The sequence below is a fragment of the Mauremys reevesii genome, linkage group 9 (genome assembly GCF_016161935.1).
Source record: "Mauremys reevesii isolate NIE-2019 linkage group 9, ASM1616193v1, whole genome shotgun sequence".
In the NCBI taxonomy this organism is placed as follows: domain Eukaryota; kingdom Metazoa; phylum Chordata; order Testudines; family Geoemydidae; genus Mauremys; species Mauremys reevesii.
In genome coordinates, this window is record NC_052631.1 from 94065229 (window position 1) to 94089371 (window position 24143).

The following is a 24143-nucleotide window of genomic DNA, read 5'->3' on the forward strand; positions in this document are numbered from 1 at the left end:
GGAAGAACCCGCTGCTGCTCGCTCCGGCCGCCGCCAGCAGCCTGGCTGGCTGGGAGAGGCAGGCACAGCACCGGCGGCAGCAGCATCACACACACACACACACCACAAGGGGAGGAGCCTGGGCAGCCAGAAGCCACGACATGGAGCCAGCACATTATCATCGCTAGGATCTGGCAGAGGCTGACAACCACCGTCCTGACGGGCTCTGGGCTCCTCCTCTGCTTCCCTCAGCTGTTGGAAGGGGGGAGGCTGGTCGCTGAGGACAGGGGCTGGTGGTTCTTTGCAGGCTTTGCGGGCTGCAAGGCTCTGGTTGACACACACACACACCCACACACCCTCCAGGGGTGCAGATGGAAGTGGCATGGAAAAGGGGCTGCAAAGAAGCACGCCGCCCGACTCATTCCAGCATCCCCCTTCCACCGGCTGCAGCGTTCCATGTGCGCAGCCTAATGAGCTCACTACTTTAAGAGTGTCCTGGCTGGCCTTGGGTGGAAGAAAAATATACATGTTGTCTAGAATGTAATTGGTCATAATGGACTCCCCGGAGTAAGCAGAACTGGCAACGACTCTGCGAGGACAATAATGAGATGAGGTGTACCTACGCTCAGGGCACTGCACAGGTGTTAGCTAAGACCCACTCTTAGCCCCAGACTCCCATGGAGCATCTGAGGCAGAAAGTTCACCCATTTCCCCATCCCTGGGACTTTGTTCCAGCCAGGAGACACCCATCCATGAGCTCTGGTTCTGACAGGAGCCTTTCTTGCTCTCTCAGTATTGGAAGAGCAAGAGATGGATAGATTATAAAGTCAGAAGGGACCGCTGGGATAGTGTAGACTGACCTCCTGTGTACCACAAGCTGTAGGACTTCCCTGAATTAGTTCCTGTTTGAACGAGCGCCTATCTTTGAGAAAAACATCCAAATCTTGAAGAAAAAATAGGAAGTGGCATGCTAGATTGGAGCTTCCTCTACTGGTGAAAAGACCTGGAAGGGAGCCCTCTGTCTCCTGCAGACTTTCCTGTAGACTCCTTCCTATCATCCAAATGGACAGGGATAAAGAGACCAAACTCAGCCATGGGCATCCCCAGAATAACCCGCCTACTGCTCAAGGGCTGTGCTCATCACTGTGGTACTAAACTGACTTCCAAGTAGTGACTCACATCTGTTGTGTGTTTCCTCTTCTCCATCTTTCTCCACCAGGGTTACTTTGCATGCGGGATTTTTTTTTCTTTCGGTTTATGTGCGTGTGCACGGGTCTGTGAAGGCAACGCCAAAGAGGTGTGCATTCGGGCCCTGGTCCTCAGCAGAACAACTCACATGCTCAGAGTTATTCACGTGCTTATGGGATTTGCTGAGCTATACCTTGGACTGAGTAGTGGTGAAGTTTGAGGTGATTCTCAGTTCCTGCAGAGGTGAATCCCAGAGGCCTGAGCCAGCTCTTGAGGAAGCTCAGACTTCTGCTCTTCAGCTTTGCAGTAGACAGTTCAATCATATCAAAAGAGCAGAGCTGTCAATGCTGGTCCAGGTCCTGGAGTCAGAAGTAGGCCCAAGCTATTTACTGCGGGAGGTGGGGCCGGCAGGCAGGAGAAGGCTGAGACCTTGAGCTTGACCCAGGAGAATAGACCCAGCTTGTCCTGAAGGTCAATAAATGAAGAAATTGGCAGATCAACAGAGAAAGCCAGTTCCGGATCTGGAATTTTCTCATTGCTACTTTTGCTACCTGGGCATCCAGAAATAGTGGGAGATCCAGTGAAACCACTAAGTTGTGAACATGAGTACAAAAGACAGGCAGAGTCCCTCAACCAACAGAGCTGATCTCATCTCCCACTTGTACAAGGTGTCTTCATCACAATGTTAGTATCACCGGGATTGAAACTCAAGCAGTTTGTCCTCATGCAAATGCACTAATCATTGGCTACGCTGCAGTGTCCAGGCACAATGAAACTAAGTCATAGAACTACCCTTATGTTTCATTTATAGAACTCAAATGTTTTACCCAGATTATCTTTATCCCCACTGGAGAAACTGAGCAGTTGAACAAATTGTCCAAGGCTTATTCAGCCAGTCAATGGCAGAGTGGGTAACCGAGTCTGACTCCGAGTCCTGTATCCTCCATCTAACCCCCAGCCATGCTGCCTGCTCATGGACTATACAATACAAATGTTATAACCATTTTTTGATACACAGATCCTGAGAAAAGGTTCCAGGACTGCTAAGCTATCAATGAAAGTTAGAGCTGAGACTCCAAACCTTACCTACCGTTCTCTAAAAATTGTACATTTAGTTCAGCACTATACTGCTGGTCCCTAAAAAGCTTCTACTTGAGCAAAAATGGTGCAGCTGACTTTAAATTACAGTTACACACAGTAAGATCCATGGCCCTGTTTCCCTTTGCCACTGGCAGGGTTAGCAGGTGCAGTATTTCCTTCTCATGTCTCATAACTGACTGTTCCCTCCTTGCAAATAGGCACTGACATAGCATTCCCAGCCCCAAGCTTACAAAAATCATGAGTCAGGCCTAAAAAAATCATGATAGATTGCATTAAAAATAATAAATTTGGGGTTCATTTTATTGTCTTCTGTTTTTTTAACTTTTAGGGTGCACTCGGTTACATTTTGAAGTTTTAAACACAACCATAAAAGCCAAAAATTACTTGTTAAAAAATGAAAGCTGTGATCCTCCCCTAAATCACATGACTCCAGGAGCTGGGGCTTTAAGAAAACCATCAAACATCACAACACTCATGAGATTTGGCAATGGTGTTTAGACTACTCTGTTCAAATAGCAAGGTTCTAGCAAGTTTCAGCATCCTGCCTCTATATACCAGATAGAGGAAGGGCCCTATGGAACAGAATTATTAATGAATAGCTCTATGGTCATGACTGCAGGTTGAAAACACTTCCCAGTTATAACAGTACTTTCTGAGAAGAGCCTCTCTGAATCCTTTAGAAACTAACACAAAATAGTCTCTACAAAGGGTATCAAGAGTGATTCTATCAAAGACTAGAAGAGGAAAATCCAGTGCTAGCACACCACCTTGTTACTCTCCAGAAGATCAATGCTAAAGTCAACCTTCTCTTAGAATTTTTCCTCTTGAAAATACAGCAATTGCAAACTCCATCACCTGTGCTAGGAGGTCAGTCCATGATCCAGGCTTTATGTTGTCAGGGCTCTAACCATTCGCTTTTGATAGAAAAATATTTATTGTCAACTTGTCTTTGGGGGCCAAATAATAATTTGGCCCCACAAATAATGCCACAGCTGTCAGCCTCAGAGACACCCTGTGGTGTGCCAGATGTTCTTCATGGTGTAGTTCCATCTGCCACCACCGGGGGCCCCTTGGTTGGCGAGGTGCTGCTTCAGCCCCTAGAGCGTACAGTACAGCTGGCTGCCACTGAGGAACTCCTGGCTCACCACACATAGGTTGAGGGCAGTAAAGGCAAGGGCAGCAAAGAGGAAACAGGCTTCCAGGCGGCTAGTTAAGTTCTGAAGCAAAGGGTAAAAGGATACTCCAAACATGCTCCCTGCAGCTTCTGGCCCCTGGACTCCCTGCAGCAACTGGGTTGCAGGCATCAGAGAAGTACAAAATAATGGATGGTCAGAGTATAACCAGCTCTCCCCCTGCCCCCAGTACAGGGTATTGCTGCTAGGCCCCTCTACATGGCTAGTAGCATGCTAAGTCTGTGTACGATGCACTGTGGGTACTCTGAACATCAGGCTCCCTTTGACTCTCTGTAGGTTCATATAAACCCTGGAGCACTTCAAATAACCAAGGATTCCTTTACAGGGCTTGTCTATACTACAGACACTACAGCAACCAGCTACCATGCTGCAGCTGTGCCATTGTACTACAGACACGAATACAGCAACAGACGGGGCTTTTCCATAGCTGTAGTTATTAATCCACCCCTTCGAGAGGCAGTAGCGGTGTCTATACCAGGGCTTAGGTCAGCTTAACGACATCTGTCCGGTTTGTGAATTTGTCACACCCCTGAGCGATGTAGCTAGGCTGACCTAAGTTTTAGGTGTAGACCAAAACTCAGACTGGCAGGAAGAAAGAGAAAATATCCTGGGCTCAGGCACTTTAACCGTCACACTGGAAGATAAAGCAACAATTCCTAACCCAGCCCTCCAGGGCAAAGGAAATAAGATGACAGAGTCTTTGCTGGGCTCACTTCACATTGTCCCTGACTGCTGGCCCCATCCTGAATATCCTTCTCCTGTGGCAACTGCTGGCCCATTGCTAGCAACTGGTGTGTCTCTGTCAGCTCTCAGCCTTCCCTCTGCAGCCAGCTATCAGCCTCCAGCCTATTGCTCCTGCTTCAGCCAGGTCCCCTCTGATTTCAGGTGCTATCTCCTTTTCCTGATGTACAGTTATAAAGCCCGCTACTGGCTGGATGTTGAACTGGAGGGGAAGAGCAGGTGCCCAGCAAGGTTGCCAATTTTGGTTGGACATATTCCTGGAGGTTTCATCACATGACATAATCTTTAAATATCGATCTTTAATTCCTGGAGACTCCAGGACAGTCCTGGAGGGTTGGCAAGCCTAGCACCCAGAAATAAGCCAGCCGTTAGTTACAAGAGTATAGGAGCCCTGGTACCACAGTCCATGAAGGGATAGAGTGCCATAGATACATGACAATGTTTTTACCATACACTGTGATCTATTCTGATTTAGCCACCTACATAATAAAAAAATTCATTAAAAGGCAATTCTCTCTGCAAATGTCTTTATTAATGTGTGCGACAGGGTTCACGCACTGCTGCAGCGCCTCCTGCTGGCTGTCCTGGGGATTAACTCTGCTAGCCAGTGCACCCTCTTCTGGTGGTGTCTTGCCGCCGTCACTTCTGCTCCAGGACCTATGTCACTCCAACGATCATGGTGTCCTCTTCAGGACACTGCCCTCCGGCTGTTCTGTACTCTATGATCCCCGCTTCCAAGGGACCGTATCACAGTCCCCAGTCCAGCCACTTCCTCAGCGGTGAACGGAGACCTGGGCATGCCCACCACTCCAGGTCCCAGCCAGGGACCCTGTAGATGGCTGCCACTTGATGTGTCCCCTTCGACTCCTCAGTTCGTTTCCCTGGGCCACTTTCCCCCGGTCCCAGCACCTTCTTTGCCCTTACCTCAGCCTGCCAGTCTTAGCAGCTAGTCAGTAGCTCCCTCTAGCTTCCCCAGTCCCTGCTGGCAGCACTGCTCTGACCAGGGTGCTGGCACTCCTTTCTCCTGCTAGGAGCCTGGTTCTCCCTCCTCAAGCTCCAGGCAGCTCTTGAAACTACTCTGCAGCCCTTCTTATATGGGCCCGCCTGGCCCTGATTGGCTGCTCCTCAGAGAACCTCTCTAACTGGCTGCCTCCTGCGCACTACCACCCTAGAGCTCTATTAACCCCTTATGGGCCAGTGTGGGACAGACATCCCATCACAGTGTGTGTGGTGTGTATCTATTTAGTAGAGCTTGTAAAAACCAAAAGTACGTGCGGAAATTTTTTTTGGCACAAATTCAAATACCAAAAAATTCTGGTTGAAAAATAAAAATATTTTGGATTTGGAAATGCTGCCATGGTGCTTCATGGGAGTTGCGGTTCAGGTGGCCCATGGTGTCATTCTCCTCATTAAGAGGGCCCCTGATAGCACTACATCTCCCATGATGCATCACATCCATTCTCCAACAGAGGAGACCAAAATGCATCATGGGAGTCAGTGTCTCATGGGAGATGTATTTTGGCCACGGAATAACTCCAGCCTGTTGAGAAAAATGGGGACATGAAGCAACCAAGCAACAATACCCATGATGCACCACAGCAGCATTTCCAAATAAAAATATTTAGGTTTTTGAACATTTGCTATTTGGATAAAAAAATCATTTTTTTCTGCAGAAAGCAGACACGTTACAAAAAAATTCCATTTAATCAAAAACCCAATTTTCCATCAAGTACGTTTTAATGGCGTGACCAGCCCTATTGTGGAGCACATATTGAAGACATTTAGGTTTCAGAGAAAGGAAAGTCCAAGTCACTGGCCATATTTCACTGTAAGGCAGTGATTGATTTTTCCCCATTTTGAGTCTAATTTATACAGCACTAAACACTGTATATGTAAACCGAGAATTTAAGCCATTTTACATAAAGCATACAGATAATTTAATCTTAAATGTATTCATGTAAATATTAACATAAATCTAACGTTAGCAGACATTTGCTCAGCCCTGCTGACTAAGAAAGCAGTGATTTACTTTGCTGTGTAAGTCATATGTAACCTTACACTGTGGTTTAGGAAAAAAGTATACACAGCCAAGATGGGTTTGTAGTGTACGGCCCTATCCTGGATGCCTTCCATGCCTTGAACACCCACATGGATGTCAATATGAGTTTTAGTGCACAGAACATGCTATCACTAGGTTACACAGACACTTTCTTTTTTTGCCATTTTTAATTGTAACTAATATACCCATGCTGCCTATAAGAAATCACAGAATGATTTATTTAACTGAGCATAGCTATTTCCTAGTTCTAGTTGATGCTCCTATTTTTATGAGACTAGAATCATTCAATACAATATTCCCCCTGAAAACTTACTGGTAAAGTTTTTCTCATTGTGGCAACAGGGGATGTTCTCAGCATTAGTACTCTATTCTGTAGGATTCTCTAGACTCTTTATGAAAATACAAACTCAACATTTTCTAAACACCAGACCTTACAGTGGCAAGCTGTTAAATTCAGACAACCCCCGCCAGAGGTATACAAAAACAACTACAGGAAAACCACAGAATGGTCTAGATAAAGTCACAAAACCTATGTGGCTTTGCCAAAATAAGGTGAGGTCTGGATGGTCTTGTAACATTAATATTAGAGCCTGCCAAAACCAGAACAGCGTGAAATGTGCAAATGTCCGTGTATTTAACAATCTGAATTTTTACAAAATGTCAAGGAAGCTGACTGAGTGGCTATGCAAATTGGTAACGGGATATGGCGTCCTTCTCCTCCACATCACCGGAGTCCATCGCAGCTCCCTGAGGGCTTGTCTCTACTTCCGGCTAAGTCGGCACTTCTGTGATCATTGCAGCGGTTTTGCTTTAGCAAGTCTGGTAAAGACAAGCTAAGTCGATGGCAGAGCTCTCTCCCATTGACATCTGTATTCCAGCTCCCCGAGCAGCAGAAGGTGAGTCAGCAGGAGAATGTGTCCTGTCTACATAGCATGGGGTAGGCACCGCTGTATGTCAATCTAAGTTATGTCGACTTCTGTTACGTACTTAGAGCATTAGCGTAGACCAGCTCTGAGTCTGGATGGCACAGACTCAGAAAGCTGCAATGAACTGTCTGAAGACCCCCATCTACCCATATAGCCAAGCTCAAGTCAGGCACAGTTGAGAATTCAACACTTTGGCTGGATTTGAATCGGTGACATGGAGGAGAAAATTGTTTTGTGGGTTTTAAATGCATTGGTTAACTTCAGTATGTTTTAAAGAACAACATTTTATTTCAGACCTGCATCCGATTGCCAACACTGATCCATCTGTTCTCACCCATTCCTTTGACCAAACCAATCACTTAGAGTTTTATCATGGTACACACTCTCTTTCCAGCCTGGAATAGTGTATCATTTATGCAGCTGCAGTCCCTGCAGTTGCTTTTTACTGATTGCATGACCATATGTTACTTATGAGTGAAACCAAACCCAACACAGAATAGAAAATAAAAAAAATATTGTGACATGTATGAAAAAAAAAACCCACATCCAGGAAATAGAAATGTAAAGACTTCTTCTCTCACCAAGGTTCCCACTTCCAACCATAAGTTATGTTGAAAAGACAGATGAGCTTTACTGAGTCTATGGCTATATATAAAGCTGCTGAAATGTTGCCTTGCCTTCAGATTTCTATGATGGCATTCACTAATGCATTTTGCAGAAACTTAAGACCCAATAGATCTTCCTTTTGAAAGGAAAACAGCAAGAATAATATATGGCATGTTTAAAAAAAAATCATCCTTTTTATGTCTGCCATTTCATCTTCGTGTTACTTCCCCTGCTCTAGTATTATTATATTCACACTTTTAGTCTCAACTGGGTGATTTCCCTATGCCACATATAAATATTCTTTCCTATCTTCTATTAATGCATCAGATTTCTAGGATTCACATTAGTGTGTTACTGGAGAGGCAAAGCAATGTCATATTTGCTAAGAAACATCAAACAAGAGCATATTCTGTAGCCATTCTGGGTTAACTAACAAGAAGCAACGTAACTCAAGCAATGTCTCCCGTGAATGTGTATAATACACATATGGATATCCAATACCGCAGGAAAGAAATCTGGTAAGAAGCACAGGCTATCCAAAGAGAGCGACAGGTGGTACCAGTAAGATATGACAGTTCAAAATAGTTAGTTTGAATTTTTACAAAATGTCAAGGAAACCGAGTGGCTATGCAGATTGGTTATGGGATATGGCATCCTTTTCCTTCATGCCACCAGAGAGTCTATCGCAGCTCCCTGAGGGCTTGTCTATACTTCTGGCTAAATTGTAAATTGCAAGGGATCTCCCAGGATTCCAATATGTTCCCACAGGGGGCTTTCCTCCAGGAGGAAGATAATAAATATTTTGTAAATTTGTTACAGGCTGGATACAATTCTTGTCCACTGTCATACAAAATATGTTACAATGTACAGTATCAAATATATTTAAAGCATCTGTCCAAATGTCCATTATAAGGCAAACATACTGTATTGTATGAATATTTTCAAATAGCTTTTTCTGGACCAGGAGGAGACAGAAAGCAGTTCTAGTAGGAGAAGATATTCAGAGCCAACTACAGAAAGGGGGAGAGAAGCTGCTTCACTAAGTCCATCTAAAATGCTAGAAAACCAGGTGAAGCAGCAGGCACATATCCTATATGAAAAGAGTTTCAGAGTTAGCGCATTCAAGCTGGTCATTCAAACAGCTTGGACGGGTTCCTATAGAAAACAATATCAAACCTTTGCAGTGATTTCTTGTCATTCGAAAGATAAATATCTGGCATATTTATTTCATAAAATGCGACCCAGTCGCTAGAATGAGCATTATCCAGGCTTTTTCCTGGCAATGAGCAGCAGTGACCATGTCTTGCTTTTCTGGGAAACCTGCCAGGTGCGCTTTGAAAGGATTGAAGTGCTGCTGGCAATATCTAGAGCAGTGGCTCTCAAATTTTTTTTTACTGGTGACCCCTTTCACATAGCAAGCCTCTGAGTGCGACCCCCCCTTATAAATTAAAATCTCGTTTTATATATTTAATACCATTATAAATGCTGGAGGCAAAGTGGGGTTTGGGGTGAAGGCTGACAGCTCACGATCCCCCATGTAATAACCTCGTGACCCCCTGAGGGGTCCCAACCCCCAGTTTGAGACCCCCTGGTCTAGAGGGTTCAATTCCATGCACTAATGAGAGGTCTGTTAAAAGGATCAAGGCCTTCATCCTAGATGAAGATGAGCTGGGAAGAGTAATAACAAAAACCAATGTGTGTGGGGGGGAATGGAGATGGCTATTAAGCTTTTTCGGGACTGTCTCTTACTCTGTGTTTTTGCAGTGCTCAGCACAAAGGGACCCGGGAGTAAAATTTTCAAAAGTGCCTCACTGATTTAGGCTCCTAATCTCATTTTCAAAAGTGACTTGGAGTAAAATCCTGGCCTCAGTGACATAACTCCCATTGACATCACTGGGGCCAAGATTTTACCTTAGTGCCTAATTGTCACTGAAAGTCAATGAGACTTAGACTCTTACGGGTCTATAACAGGGGTTCTCAAACTGGGGGTCAGGACCCCTCAGGGGGTCACAAGGTTATTACATGGGGGGGGGTCACGAGCTGCCAGCCTCCACCCCAAACCCTACTTTGTCTCCAGCATTTATAATGGTGTTAAATATACAAAAAAGTGTTTTTAATTTATAAAGGGGGTCTCACTCAGAGGCTTGCTGAGTGAAAGGGGTCACCAGTGCAAAAGTTTGAGAACCACTGGTCTAAATAACTTTTGAAAATTGGCTGTAAGTACTTTTGAAAATTTTACCCTCAGTTTTGGTTGGGGCTTCGGCAGTTACTATAATGCAAATAATAAATGAGACAAATTAGTCATCTCCGTGTGAAGGTGCTTACGAAATTACAAAAACATAACTACTGTCTGCTCACTGGCCTCCAAAAGCTTTCAGTGGACTGAACACAATGATAAACAAAATGTATAACTCCAATGATGGCCTGTTTTCCTATGTCACTACACCAGGACTTACAATATTTGGGATGGTTTCTATACTTGGTAAACTTAAAGAGTAATATTGCTGATGTTAGGGGAGGAAATGGGGCACTTTCCATCCATGTTCAAATAGTAAATTATTTATAAAGACAGGGTGATTTGAGTTAATTTTTAGTGTTTGAGAGAACCTGAGAGTAATAGCCCTGACTAGTCAAGAAGTGTGGGAAAATGCCATAGAAATTCATCCCTACAGTCCTGGAATACCCTTCTATTATATTACGAGGCATTTCCTAAACAGGAACTGGATGCAGTGCCAAGTGATGTTATACCATTTTATATCGCCAATAAATGTCCACTGAAAATGAGGCTGTGACTACACAAAATTCTGAAATGAGACCTAATATTGACTCCATAATAATTAATATTGACTGAGGGGCTACTATGACTTACATGTTGAGCTGACAGTTAAATGAATTTCATTTGTAAAAATGCCCTTTAGGATGCCTGCTACCATGCCAGCAAACTAGTTCTACAAAAGCCAGTGACAATCATTCTTGTGCTAATGTTAATGTGCATTTTTCTCTTACTTACTGCAAATTATTAACTGTGTCATCCCAAAGAAAGCACTGCTGATGACAAAGGGAGACTATCACTTTGAGTGAAATAGCCATGCTTGGCAAGGAGTTGAAAAGCAGAAGAGTATTTATGCAAATATAGTGAGACAATTATAGCTGATCTCCATTTTGTAGAAGACTAATGTCAAAGAGGAAACATAAAAAACTTATCTGGACTTAGACTGTGCTAAAATAACTGAATGATGAAAAAAGACAATACGGTAACCTACACTGCTGGATAACTTAACATCTGATAAACCTTTTACTATTAGAGACAGAAACATTGCTTTAGACAAAAAATGGGCAGAACCATGTCATGCTTATTGCATAAACAAGTGCAAAACAGAATTAAGGAATTACTTGACAAAAGAGTAGATCTAACTGATCATGATCCATGCTGTTGATAGTTCATGATGTTTTGATTTTTGAAGCCAAGAATTAACTGCCAAGGCTGTCCACACTTCTTTTGAATGAAGTCTAAACTGTACACTTACAGATACCAGACTATTTCTCTTTTATTTTAAAACCAACCCTAAGAACAACATTTCACCACTAAGCATCAAGCTACAAAAGAAAAAAGTCACAATGTCAATGGCTAAGCTTGTAAATTAGTTTTGGGCACTTGCTAGACACTAAGAAAAAGGAGACCAGTCAACAACAAAACAGCCAACTACAGCCTAAGGATATTGAAAATATAGAACAATATCTATCACTCCAGGAGCAACCTCAAGATTGGATGGCAGAACAGTTGTTAAAAAGCCAACTGCAGATCAATATAATCAGGAGACTGATTGCTCAACTTTGGGAAAATTAGTCTCCCGCATGTAGCAAGATTCCTTTTTGGAATACAGTGACAAATGCCTGCTGATCTCCATAAAAGTGTCCAAGGCTGATCTGCATAAAGTTGTCCAAGGTTCATTCAACAACCATTAAAAAGAGGCCAAGATTTTCAAAAGTCAGTGCCTAAAATTAGGCTCATTACTCGATAGTTAGGCACATAAAGCTTTCATCAGTGTTTTTGAGAATCAGACCATTTAGTCAGGTGCTTAAATATGAATTTAGGAATACAATTTAGGCATCATATTTAAAAAAAAAACTTGGCCTGACTCCATTGGCTGGGTAGCCAATAAAACACAGACATTGTCACTATAACGCGAATGTCTGCATTGGCTGTAAAATGCTCCACAGCCCTTCAATTTCAACTTTAAGAAAACAAAAAGTTGACTCAAATTAGAAAGTGCTTTAAACAGGTTTGTTGCCAGCATTTGCTGGTCCAAAAGTATCACAAATTTACCCCCCAGAAGGTAGTTATTTTTCAGAAAATAACTATTAAAATGATCATACACTGATCAAATAGAATCCTCATTTTGTAACATGGATTGCCAGTTCTAGCAGTTGTTTGTTCATTACTCTGTATTAAAAAGAAATCCTATTTTAATGTATAGGCTTCATGACAATACAGTTCAATTTATCTAGACCAAAAATATTATAGGATATGTTTTTTAAGTTAGTTTTACTCCCATGTACTCTGATTTGGTCATAATAATTAAGTGATATTTATATTTCTTAAGGAAACAAGTTGGAGTTACCAACTCTTTATACTATTTTTTGTTAAGATTTCAACATGATTTTTTAGAAATAGGAAATATATCAGTCCAACAAATCCTGTCATCACTCATATACCAAATATGATTATTCATTACTCAAGAAGCGTTAAAAGTAAAGTCTTGCTAAAATATTGAACATAATATATAGGGACACATAATTTATCTGAATCAAATGAAATACATTTTCCTTCACAAGACGATGAAAGCGTGTCTCATTACTGTGTTATTTCTACTTGAAGTTTCCACCATTAGTTAGTTTAATGACTCTTTGAACATTTTAATTGAGAAGATGACGACGACTGAATAATGTTATCGTTGTCTGATCCCTAGGTAAGTTGTTCATTTAAGACAAATGAATGATTTTAGGCTTAGGAGCAATGGAAACATGCAATCAGCTGTATTAAATCCCAGTGTGCATGTATAAGGCAAAGCCCCCGATAACAAAGGGCTGCGGATGGATAAGGAGCAGTAGTGAGAATTGGGATGAGTGAAGTAGGGGTGTCCAGGGCTTCGTATAAGAAAGCGCAATGTATAAGGGCCCCGGCTTCCCACTGTGTTCACAGTTGGATCTCAGGACAGTAGTTCAGCAAAATGGTTTTCCATATAAAGTCTGTTCAGGTCAATGGAAAGACTCCTCCAGTGTGCTTTTGGCGCAAGAATAGGTTCATACTGCTAGGAGAAGACACAGGGGTGCTCTTTCTGAAACTCTATTTATGAGAAAAGTACAAATTAATATGGCAGTGATCTGTCTTGCAATGGGTTTTAGGCCTCCACTCTTTCCATAACCCATGTTCATGTAAAATACATGAACTTAAAACATTTTTCGGCATCTATTTACGTCTAGAATCTTTACTGAGCATATAGAGCCAAACTGCCAACTGGTTTTAACTAGCATAACTCCCTGGACTTCAATGGAGCTACATCAGCTTATATATGCCTTTATCAACTATTTCATTACATCTTGTGTCCACATCACTTGTAACATGATGTCAAAGCACTGACAGTTATACAGTTTTGCACTGAGCCGCTTACTAGTTAATCCTCACAGCTACCCTCTCAAAAAGGTGGGTGTCTTTATTCCCACAGAGGGAGAAACTGAAGCCTACAGGAGGTACAGCAACTTGCCCTGTGATTCAGATCTCCCATTTTCCAGTCCAACGCTCCAACTGCTAGACTAATTCTCATCTGTCTCCTTTTATTAGCTACCAACTTCATATTTATGTTTTGCATACATACAACAATACACAAAATAGGTTTATCTGAGGATGTGTAATGAATATAAAACTTGTATGTATTTGATTGTATCCTGCTCCTGTACTCTTTGTGTGTCACTTGTCTACTTATACTGGAAACTCTTTGAGGGAGGAACCATGGCTCTGATCCTCAAAGTATTTAGGTGCCTAACTCCCATTGATTTCAGTGGAAGTTAGGTAGCTAACAACATATGGGAACCTGGGCCTATGTCTTTTATATGAATCTAAATTGCCTATCATAATGGGCCCGATATGGTTCTCTGGACACTACGAATGTTAAACAATATTAACAATTTAATCTGTAGCAGATTAAGTTACACCCTTTCATATTCAGTATCTAACGTCTAATGCACTCTTACAGACAACCTCCACCTTAGGGCCAAAATTTGCTGGACTTCTGCCATGATTAATCCCACTGAAGTCAAATGGAACTAATTGCCTGGGTAAGGCCAGCAAGAATTCACGCATACTGATGCATTGTTTCCACCATGTAATCCTCATTTATGAAAAAAGGTGAAAGAGAAATGTCCTTAAGTTTAAAGATACCGTTTCCATTAGGCAGAAATGAAAAGCACTGAATCTTTGAATGCTTTTCATAATACGATTTTATTAGACACATCCATGTAAGGAAAGCCTAAGCCTTGGAAAGAAAAAAAATTTAAAATCTGGGAGGATCCATTCAGAAGTATCTTACATTTCACATAAAGAAAATGAAGGGTTTGATAAAAGCTCTTCCTGAGCGAGATAATTTACATTATTTTCACTTTGTTTCTGATTGTTTGAAATAAAAATATATAGCTCTTCACCTTCCTTTCTGCCTTATCCTGCAGCACCTTGATTTGAACTAGTCTATGAAAATCCTGCACAGGCAAGATTAAAACACAGAGATGGAAACCGGAATGTTCCTTGTTATAGCAAGGATTGCTCATAGTCTCCTACACAACACAATTTATTAGTATCTAATAGAATTGTAATGTTTCTCATTCTGCATTTTTACAACTGCATCAAAATATTGAAGTGTGAATTGCAATTACACTCACACAGTGCTCTTAGCATAATTTCCCTTGTATTAATACTTAGCAAAGCAAGTTATTGGTGTAATATTACTCTTGGTACTGGTTGTCATAAAAGGATAAAGCCTCCAAATAGTAATAAAGTAAATTTTACTGAAGATTGCAGGCATACAAAAAGCATTGTTATTGGAGTTTTTCAATTCAGTGGGGGGAAGAGGGGAAGAAAGAGGCTTTTGACCCTTTAAATTATAGTTTGCAGGATACTACACCAATTCACTTAATCTCTCCAAACAGGTAATTTACTTGCTTTTTGAAAAGCACCCATGTGCAAGGAAATGCTAGTGCACTGCGGGGATGAATCCAAGATTGATTGCTCAACTCTAGTCTCTCTTAACACCACGGTGCCAAGCTCTATTTTACATGGGCCCAAAGTCTTTCAAGATTTCAGGAAAAAGGGAAGGTCAATTATTTATTTTGGATAACTTTAATTTCTGATAATTCTTTGCCACAGTTTTTGGGCTGAAGAAAATTGTATTAAGCAGAAGAGCTAAGCTAACACTCACAGACAGCCAGGGGCATATTAACTATAATGAACAAAGTAAAACTGACTGTTTGTATGTAAGGCCTGATATCCTCCATCACAAACTGGTCCCAACCTCTGCAGCAATGTGCCTAATTTCTGTAACGTACCAGACAACTGATCAGAAAATCTCTGGCAGCCTCAGGCCAGTTAAGAATATAGTAATTTATTGAATGAAATATGAAAGTGAATCAACAGTTGCATGATCTTCTTATGGTGATACTGTATGTAGTTTATTGCACTCGGTCCCTCAATTCTCGGCAGGCCATGGATTTTTGTATTTTTAGTGCAGAACTGCACTATTCAATATATCATGGAGGAAGCTGTATAAGGGACAACAGGAGCTTTTTGCATCTGGAACACATCCGGTCAGAACTGGGCTAAGTCTATGAGTTGGATAGTTCTGCTAGTTAGCAGCAGCGAAATTGCTAAATGTTGAGACTGAAATAGCCATCATTAGATTTCAGAGTTTGAATGATGCAGTTCACACTAGAGCTGGTAGGGAATTTTTCAACAAAAGTTTTTCACTGGAGAATGCAGATTCATCAAAACTGACACTTTTTGTGGGAGCATCTTAGTTTTGAGGCAAGTTCTTCTGGGAAGGTTTCTGAGGTCCAGGATGGAATTTCTAGTAGAGAAAACAAACCATCCCTGAATAGCCAAATAGCCTGGTGGTTAAGACAATCACCTGGGATGTGAGAGAACTAGGGATTTGAACCTGGGTCTTTCTTTTGCCAGATGAGAGCACTATCTATCAGGCTATTGGCTATTTTGGGGTAGGTAGCTTTTACTCTCTATTGTTAGAGATGTTCCACTTCGGTTATCTAATTAACTATTCATTAGGCCAGAGAGAGACTCAGATTTTTTTTTGCAGGACTGAAATGCTCTTTTTTTTTTTTTTTTTTTATATAGGAGATATACCAATCTCCTAGAACTGGAAGGGACCTTGAAAGGTCATTGAGTCCAGCCCCCTGCCTTCACTAGCAGGACCAATTTTTTGCCCCAGCTCCCTAAGTGGCCCCCTCAAGGATTGAACTCACAACCCTGGGTTTAGCAGGCCAATGCTCAAACCACTGAGCTATCCCTCCCCCCTCTTTCCTGCCCAGCTCTAGTTTACAACTCTTAGATGATGAGTGAAATCCTGACCTCACTGAAATCGGTGGGAATTTTGCCGTTGTTTTCAATGGGACCAGGATTTCACACACTGTTGCAGGCTGGCTGTTGGCTCAAGAAGACAGCTGAACACTGGTTTACTCTGCTCACATTTGCAGTAAATTCTACAGCCATCAGGCTGGTGGTGCTGCCAGCAGCATTAAATGACTTTGGGTTGGGATATGGACTTTTTCTCCTCTTCCATCCCAAACTGATGCACTGGATGGCACCTAGACTGCTGAGCTGAGGGTAGACAATCTGGGGTGACTGGCTGAGTGACCTCCATCCACTGCATCTCCTAGGTCCATTCTCCTACCATCTGACTCTGTGCCTGCTTTCCTAAGGGGTAAGGTCACATGCAAATGGAAAAGCCTTCGCCTTTCAGCCCAAGGGTATATACCCTGCCATCTATACTATCAGAGAGAGGCACAGAGGCTAAGTTACTAATCTCCTCTCTGGTTGGGTTAAACTGAAGAGAGACAAAAAAATCAGGGATCGGTGGAGATCAAACTATTTTGTTAATGTTACAAACCAAAAATGTAAAAATCATCCCAATGCAGCAATCTCTGCTCATGAGAGGCCTGACGCTAGAAGGGATTCCAGCAAGGTGGGGATGTTTGAACAGCAAGCGCCTGAGAGCCCCTCTTGTACCTGGCAAGAAATAACATGGGCTTCATGGCACGCTTGCAATGTTTATCCCAAAAGATAGGGTTAGATGATCTTGGAAACTCTCCAGACAACATTAGCACAAGAGAATTAACGTCTTGGTAAACATGAGGATTAATGCAGCCCAGTCAATTTGCACCAGGGGTGAATTGTGGCCATTGACTAAAAGCAAAGACAAATGTTAAAAGTTCAACTTTCTTATACTAAAAATAAAATGAAGTGTATTTTAAAATGGAGGTTTTCAAGCAAACTCTCTTTGTTCATTTCTGAATGTATTGGGTGTTAACAGGAACACAATTTACAGACAATGAGCAACTGTTGCCTTGAAACTTGCATCCCCATTTACGCCAGTGCGAAGTGTGTATAAAACTCTTCCACATTAAAACTCACTTTGCACTCCAGTGCAAATGACTGTACAAGGTGCTGGACAACAGTGAATCAAGCCCCAAAACTCCAACTCAGACCAACCCAAAATCAGGGGGCAATAAAAGAATGTTTTTATCATTGTTATAAGTTACAATTATGGCTGCAATTGCTGTCAGAATGTTTTTAGCGGTTAGGCTTCCTGCATGATACATTACAGATGATGGATCCTGTGATCTGTATGGTTTTAACATGGGTGTCTATATCACATCCTGTAGAAGAATGCCATATGTAGTGCCTGGGATTCACTGTATCATTCACAAACTGCCAAGCAATTATTTCAAATTTGGTGACAATATATACCTCCAGACCAGTGGTACCACTATGGGCACCCTCATGGCCCCACAATATGCCGACATTTTTATGGCTGACCTGGAACAATGCTTCTTCAGCTCTCGTCCACTCGTGCCCCTTCTCTACCTACGCTACATTGATGACATCTTCATCATCTGGACCCATGGGAAGGAAACTCTGGAAGAATTCCACCATGATTTCAACAGCTTCCACCCCACCATCAACCTCAGCCTGGACCAATCTACATGGAAGGTCCACTTCCTAGACACCGCAGTACAAATAAGTGACGGTCACGTTAACCCCACCCTATACTGAAAACCCACCGACTGCTATGCCTACCTTCATGCCTCCAGCTTCCATCCCAGACACACCAAATGATCTATCATCTACAGCCAAGCACTGAGGTACAACCGCATTCGCTCCAACCCCTCAGACAGAGACCAACACCTACAAGATCTTCACCAAGCATTCTCAAAACTATAATACCCGCATGAGGAAATAAGGAAACAAATCAACAGAGCCAGACGTGTACCCAGAAGCCTCCTGCTGCAAGACAAGCCAAGAAAGAAACCAACAGAACTCCACTGGCCATCACCTACAGTCCTCATCTTAAACCTCTCCAACGCATCATCAGTGATCTACAACCCATCCTGGACAATGATCCCTCGTTTTCACAGACCTTGGGAGGCAGGCCAGTCCTCGCCCAGACAACCCGCCAACCTTAAGCATATTCTCACCAGCAACCACACACCGCACCATAGCAACTCTAACTCAGGAACCAATCCATGCAACAAACCTCGATGCCAACTCTGTCCACATATATCTACACCAGCAACACCATCACAGGACCTAACCAGATGAGCTACAACATCACCGGTTCATTCACCTGCACATCCACCAATGTTATACATGCCATCATGTGCCAGCAATGCCCCTCTGCTATGTACATAGGCCAAACTGGACAGTCCCTACATAAAAGGATAAATGGACACAAGTCAGATATTAGGAATGGCAATATACAAAAACCTGTAGGAGAACACTTCAACCTTCCTGGCCACACAATAGCAGATTTTAAGGTAGCCATCCTACAGCAAAAAAACTTCAGGACTAGACTTCAAAGAGAAACTGCTGAGCTTCAGTTCATTTGCAAATTTGACACCATCAGCTCAGGATTAAACAAAGACTGTGAATGGCTAGCCAACTACAAAAGCAGTTTCTCCTCCCTTGGTGTTCACACCTCAACTGCTAGAAGAGGGCCTCATCCTCCCTGATTGAACTAACCTCGTTATCTCCAGACTGATTCTGGCCTGCATATTTATACCTGCCTCTGGAAATTTCCACCACATGCTTCTGACGAAGTGGGTATTCACCCATGAAAGCTTCTGCTCCAATACATCTGTTAGTCTATAAGGTGCCACAGGACTCTTTATTGCTTTTTACAGATCCAGACTAACATGGCTACCCCTCTGATACTTGACAAGATAATCTCATTGCAACTTGTCACACACTTTTTTTTCCAGTTGCACTTTATCTCTCTGAAGTTTTCTCTCTTCTGTCAGAGCTCCGAGTTACTAGCATGGTGGCAAAGCTTTCAAAAGTAATGAAAAGGGCTGTTAATAGCCAGCAGCCTGACCTGCCACTACACAACAACCAGCGATGTTGCAGGTTCCATGCTCCCAAACTTGTCCTGGGTTCAGGTTATCCTGGTGTCTAACAGGATATCTATTGTTGCTGTTGTGGACAGTGAAACAATAGTTCTTGAGCAACAACATGGCCATGGCATTACTGCTGCTGAAGAGTACAATGGGGATACTCTTGTATTCTAGCCTATATAAAGTAAACTGGTAAAAGACCAAGAGTCTGATCCAAAGCTCATTTAAATATCAGTGAAAGTCTTCCTATGCACGTCAACAGGCTTTGGCTCACGACTTTAAGACCTTTGTAGTGATACATTTACTACATTATAGACATTTTGGACAGATTCGCCAAGGGCTGTAGCAAATATACCCATCTAATTCTGGTGAATGAAACCCTTTAATTTCTTACAACTGATTTTGGACTGTCACATAGTCACTCAGGTTCAGGAGGGTAGAGACCTGGCAAAGGAGTCTGGCCCTTGGCGAAAGTGCCCTAGCTGATCTGGCTACCAACTGGGAGGCACTATAATTTTGAATCACCTTTTATTCCTCAGTGTTTTTCTAATAGTGAGACTGAGAGGAGGAACATGATCAAAGAATAATTAAAACTTAGTGACTGGCACTGGGAGGCAGGACAACTGGGTTGTATTCCCAGCGCCGAACAGACTCCTTGGATGAACCTGAGCTAGTCACTTAACTGCTCCATATCTTAGTTTCCCCCTCTGTAAAATGGAGGTGATCATAATTAGCTAACATCTAGGAATTGTGTGAGACTTAGTCGTTTTCCCTTCCATTACCAATGAGTCCTCAAAGGATCATCATTATTTCCTGTGTCTCCACTTATGGGTGAAGACATCTAACAGATACACAGACATACATGTAGCAGATATTCTCTTAGCCTGTGCATGGGAGGAGAGCAAACGTAGTAACTCAAATGCTGAGCATAAGCATTAATGTCTCTCCATATCTCTTGAATCTCTCTCATTTCAAGGGTTAGCCCTCAACGTGCTCCCAATGTTACAGAGTTGGTCTCCCCGCTCTCTTTTATTGTTGAAAAGTGTGAAGAAGTATCATTAAATTGGAGCTACAGAAAGTTTTAAACACTACAGGAATAAACCATTTTAAGCTTCCTGCATGGGTAATTTTGTGTCCCTCATTTTAGCTCCGTCATACATAGTGTCCTATATCTGGGCCCTGGGAGGTTAAGAGTTATGTCTCTCTCTAAAGGGATCCCCTCATGAGCTTACTGCTGCTGACTAGCTGGCAAATACAAAGCAATACATACGTGCATGCTACTGCTGATCTATTTGCCCATTCATCATATTACTTTGCAATGAACCCTATATCCTTTGTAGGTAGGACTGTACCTGTAAAGGAAAGGTGTCTTAAAGAGGAATGTTTCATAACTTATTCTCCTGCAAAGGAATAGAAACCAGGCCCCTGGGGAGTTAATGTGGTTACCACACCAACATATATTTTGTTTATGGCATTTTTTTTTTTTACATAAAACTTCTGGAGTAATGGTAATAATTTTCAGATCCTTCGGCTTGTAAGGCCAGGGGCCTTTATACCATGTGTCAAACGCTAAAAGCATCAGAGGGAGAGGAAAATAACTAGTTTTTTTTATAAAATGTCTAAAAATGATCTTCAATAAAACTTTTTTGTGCCTAGTATTGCAGTTTTAGAGTTAATTACCTCACATTTTCTCAGGGATAGAAACCAAGGTCGTGAACCTCTCACAGTGGGGCTTCTCGGTTCTCTACTGCGGGGTAAAGCACCCTTTCCCAGATTAGGCTGTGAAATATCAAATTAATCCTGTCATTAAGACACAATCCATTAATCTCATCCTTTACTTTTTGGACCAACATTGTTTTGAAGGGAAGTTCCGCATGTGGCGGAAAGAATTAAATAGCAGCTGAGAAAGAGATGCCGAGAGGTTTGAAATGTTAGTTGTCATTCCAGCTGAGATGGGTCAGTGGGCAGAGTGCAGGTGAACAGTTTAGATGTATATATAGCACTGGAATGGGTTACCTAGGGAGGTGGTGGAATCTCCTTCCTTAGAGGTTTTTAAGGTCAGGCTTGAGAAAGCCCTGGCTGCGATGATGTAGTTGGGGATTAGTCCGATGCTCTGCTCAAAGCAGGACCAGATGACCTCCTGAGGTCCCTTCCAACTCTGATATTCTATGATTCTATGATATGACAAAAGCCATTTAGCACAGGATAACCCCACACATTACCACATATACTGCCATCACGTACATATGTGTAATCACTGCCATACAGCAGTACGTATTTTTAGGCAAGAACAAGATAAAGAAAAGGTGGTAGTCCCATCAGAGGCTTCTCAACAGAATTTGTTTCTTCCTGAGTTTGTGCCCTTCAAGTGCCTAAAATCAGCCTACTGCTGGTTGCCAAATGTGAATCAGCTTATTAGGTTGCTTTATTTCCTCCTAAATATAGACATCCAAAAACAAAACAACAACAACAACAAAAAACCTCACAAAAAATCTCCTCATGATTTTTTTTTGTTTAAACTGGAATGATTCTTTCGTGGTGCAGAAAGTATCACTCTCAGCCCAAGTCCTGTTCTCAGTAACATCAATGGCAAAATTCCCATTAACTTCAATAGCCCTGTATAGTTAGTTCTATGTTAAAGTAGTGAAGAAGCCCTTATGTACTGCTATTCTCAGCAACACTAAGTCTAAAATTGTGGTTTGTACAGCCAAAAAATAGAGACTTGATTAGACTGATCCAGCACTGGAAAGAGTATACAAGAGCACCCAAAGATTATCTGACTTGTGGATAAGTAGATTGCATTTTCAAAATAAAATGTTGGGCCTTTATTATAGGGTCATGAAATACTAATACAAAATACAAAAGCATCTTTTATAAAAATATCTATGCTGGTGTTACTACACCCAGTACTTGCATATTTCTTGTAGTGGATGACAATTTCCAGACATTTTGCGTTCCCTGAATGAATTTATCCGGAGCCACTGAAGTAGTACCAGTAATGTTAACTTTGAGCAAAAGGAACAGCTTTCATAGTGTTCATGCTCATCCAATTTCTCTCTTCCCTCTACTGTTTGGCACAATGAACACTTGTTCCACCGGACTGTGTGTTTTTAGTAAACACAGCGAATTCTACTCATTGAATCTTCAAAAAACATTTTGCAGTAAGAAAGAAAGAAAGAAAAATTGAGACATTTTAAGTATCTCCATATCAAAAATCAGGATTGTTCCCAGCCTTTTTACTTCAGAGACAAGCATGAAGGATTTTCAAACTAAAACAGATTGTATTATTGCCCTTTACTGTGACTTCCTTGAGATTTTTAAGACTGTTTAGGCCTGAAGGGCTGGCAAACCAATATCTCAAGACCAGGACTAAATAGTAATTACAGCTGGGCAATAGAGAATTGATACATCCTAACAGTTCAGCAAAAGTTAACCAAGCTCTTACAGTGATGCCTTCTGGAAAGGAATAGCGGCTAGTCTGGTGGGTCGCAAATATAAACTTCTCAGTTTTTATTTAATGCCAATGTCCTTTTCATCTAGTATTAACTTTAATTTAATACTGAAGGTTTTGTTTTTAATAGCATCATAAGTATAAAGGCAATAGTAATATAATAATAATAAATCAAGGCGGCACTAGAGCTATTGTGATAAGTAATAATAATGTTAAAGCACAGTATGTGATGTATCTAAAGTTCAGTACCTTAGAGAGTTAATTAAGTCCTAAGTTAGTTGGCAAAGATCTTATCTCTAGACGGGAAACATAGCTGATTATCTTGTTTATGCTTAAACAGAGTAACTGAGGTCATTACAAGACTTTTTGGGGCATTATTGATTGATTTATAATTTCTTAATTAATTTTGATTGACTTTTAAAGCCTCTTGCCGCTTGACTTAATTCTTTGACTTCTTAACAGATGAATCTATTGAAACAGCTGTTTATAATGCAAAGTTACATTTACCACTTCCATTGAATGAAGAGTTTACTTTTTAATAACTTCACTGTATTTATTGAGACTGGGCTTTGTTCCAGATCAAGCCCTTGTAGCAAAATGCAAATCAATCCACTGTTTTCACAACATGATGCCTACTTTCCCTGTCATAAGGACAGCCTGGATTCTAGCATCATAAGCTCTGAAGTTGAATTTAACTATTCATCACACAAGTAGTGCTATGTCATTTGTGTATACCTATTGTTCATTAGACATGGGCTTGGAAGGATTACTTTTTTAATTGGTAAATGTTGTTAGATGTTAGTTGGTAAATGATGGAAATTTACATATAGGGAAAGTAAAAAACGCTGCTTGAGAACTTATCATAGTTTGAGTTAAGGAGACATTGTAGATTTTGACATATGAGGTTGACAATTTGTGTTTTAACAATTATGAAGCTTTACCTTTTTGAATCTCAACATTGGTCATTAAATAACTATTATCTGACCTCCCTATTGTTTCCCCCATAATTTATCACAACTGTGAAAATAAAAATAAAAAAGCTTCAAAACAAACATTGCCATTAGCCACCTGTGACCTTAAGAACTTCTCAGTGCCAATTGGCAATGTTCTGTAACAGCAATTCCTATCAGGCCTGACAAACTCACTACACTCAACACACAGGTTTCATAGGGCGGTGTGACGTGTCTAATGGAAGTTTATAGTAGACTGATCCTCATAATCATTGT

The 24143-nt window shown here is 41.6% G+C and overlaps 1 protein-coding gene across 1 annotated transcript in view; it reads right to left on the reverse strand.

Annotated features, from left to right (window-relative positions):
• Positions 1-24143, reverse strand: part of AFF2 (AF4/FMR2 family member 2) — a 488228-nt gene that overhangs the window by 385843 nt on the left and 78242 nt on the right. The gene's annotated exons all lie outside the window — the stretch shown is intronic.